This window comes from Neofelis nebulosa, chromosome 14 (genome assembly GCF_028018385.1).
Source record: "Neofelis nebulosa isolate mNeoNeb1 chromosome 14, mNeoNeb1.pri, whole genome shotgun sequence".
Taxonomy (NCBI): Eukaryota; Metazoa; Chordata; class Mammalia; order Carnivora; family Felidae; genus Neofelis; species Neofelis nebulosa.
The window spans coordinates 33,415,786-33,418,263 of record NC_080795.1 but is presented as its reverse complement, the minus strand read 5'-3'; positions in this window follow the sequence as shown (position 1 = coordinate 33,418,263).

The window sequence follows — 2,478 nt, the reverse complement described above, 5'->3', positions numbered from 1 at the left end:
CAGTAGTAATAAAACTATTAGTTCATCATATTTTTTTCAACCACCTTTATTTACTTCCCTTGCTGCCCCTATCTCTCTCTCTCTCTCTCTCTCTCTCTCTCTCTCTCTCTCTGTCTCTCTCTCTCACACACACACACACACATACCCGCATTTAAAAAAACAAAATCCCTAGATCATTTTCAGCTCAAGATGAAGCTAATTTTCCTGAATCTCTTTTCCTAAATATGCCAATCCAATTATGCCGAGGGCTGAAATTTATCTCTTTTCTCCATTTTGCCAGCTTCCTCTTCAATACTCCATCTACCACCTCCACCAATCTCCACCACTACTTAATGAATCCTTGAAAAGTGGTCTCTGCTTCCTGCCTATGGTGGGTTGAATACTGGCTCCCAAAGATGCCTATGTTCTAATTCTCAGGACCTATGAATTTGTACTCTTACAGGGCAAAGAGACGTCACAGAAATGATTAAATTAATAACTTATTTTGGATATCCAGGTGGGCCTGATGTAATCACAAGAGTCCATAGAAAAGGGAAGAGCAGAGAGAGAGAAAATGCTAAGCTGCTGGCTTTAAAGATGGATAAGGGGCCACAAGGCAAGAAATGCAGGCAGTTCTAGAAGCTAGACAAGGCAAGGAACTGGATGTCCAACAGAGCCTCCAGAAAGAGTGTAGCCCTGCCAACATCTCGATTTTAGCTCCAACACTCATTTCAGATTTCTGACCATCAGAGGTGTTAAGAGAATAAACATTGCTTTAATTTAAGCCACTAAGTTTGTAATAATGTGTTGCCACAGCAACAGGAAACTTCTGTATCACCCCTATGCATCATTTGCCATAAACCCTGGCAGTGGACTACCTGCTCAGACAGGTAACTTGCATGATCAATGCATGCCTCAGGGTGACAGTAGCTGGAGCACGTGTGCTAAGTGCACTGGTTCAGAGAAGAAAGGGTGAAGTGGAATCCAAATGCAGCTTCTAGTAGTGAGCTCCCACTGTATTTCAGATATCGTGCTAAATGCTTTACATATATTATCTCTTTGACTTTTTCTCTTTATTATCTTTTTAAATATCTTTGAGGTATACAATGCTTGTCTTCGTGAGTGTTCGTGGTCTTTAATTGTAAGCTTATTATTTGATCTTTATTTGTGGAAGTCCTAAATTCTAAATTGTGCAGTCTTTCCTTCAGAGAGGTCAGTAGCCTGGGACCATCACCAAACAGTTCAGTTCCCTTGAGAGTCTTGGCTCAGCAGGAGAGTCATGGATTCATATTCCGGTGGCTCAAGCCTCAGAATTGTTACAGGATATCCCCACTCTCAGGATAATGCCACACCTGCCCCAAAGACCCAGCTCTCAAGTTTGGGGGTTTGGTTGACTTTAGGAGGGATAGAGTGCATTTCCGGGAGGGATCAATTACCTCTTGTATGGCCAACATTTTCTCTAAAAGTGTGAACTTTGCAGGATCTGGTGGCTCTACAAAGGAGAAATGGCAGGAAAGAAGCTGGTGCTATGAAGCTAGGGCAACGTAGATGGATTTAAAATATATTTGGGGGGAAGTAACTATTAAACTTGCTAGTGATTTGATAATCAGATTTTATGAAAGGAAGAATCATGAGACTCTCAGACTTCCTCATAGGGAAGGTATAGAGCCACTTATAAAGAGGACACTGGAAGAAAGACTGTGGGGATGGGAGACAAAATTGACATTTTAAATGTATTAACTTCACTAGCTTCCATTGTATTCTTTAGAAAGTTTTAGTGTTGGCTGCACAAGCCAATTCTGATATTTAGTTTTTACCTCATAGATCGGCAAGGAAAAGACAACAGTGTCTTTAGAACAAACATACGCCTATTTTCAGGGAGCACTGGTAGTTCATCTTACAAATAAAATCTGGGTGGCTTGACTTTCTGTGTAAGAGATAAAGAGTGCGCATTTCAAGCAAGTAGGGTTAAGGAAGGTAAAAGACTGCAAAATCCCTTTTTTTTTTTTTTTTCATCTTTCAGGAAGGATTTATGAAAGAAAGGCTATGTAATTTGTCCCCAGAGACTAACTGACAAAGATTTAATGGGACTTAAACTGTTCTTTCTGTACCTTTATCTCTTGTTTTGTTTTTTAGTTTCTTTTTTTTAACTAAATGCTACACCCAGGAAACATAATCTGTATGGAGCATCAGCACATGCTCCCTATGTTCCCCCAAGGAATTTGGTCTCCTCATTGATGTATCATGTATAATGCCAGTAATGGGTTTTGAGCTAGTTATGTTTATCTAAGAACTCATTTTTCTGAGAATCTGGATGTTCCAGGGTATCTACAAGAGGTCCATGCTCAGAGATATTATATGTGTCCACATTATCATGGCCCTTGGTGGAGTGAGCTTGGTTATAACTCCCACTAAGTTGTCAACAAAACGTGAAGCAGCATGGCAAGCAGTTTCCACCGGATTCTTGCACAGATGAAGAGCAACAGAAAATAACCCATT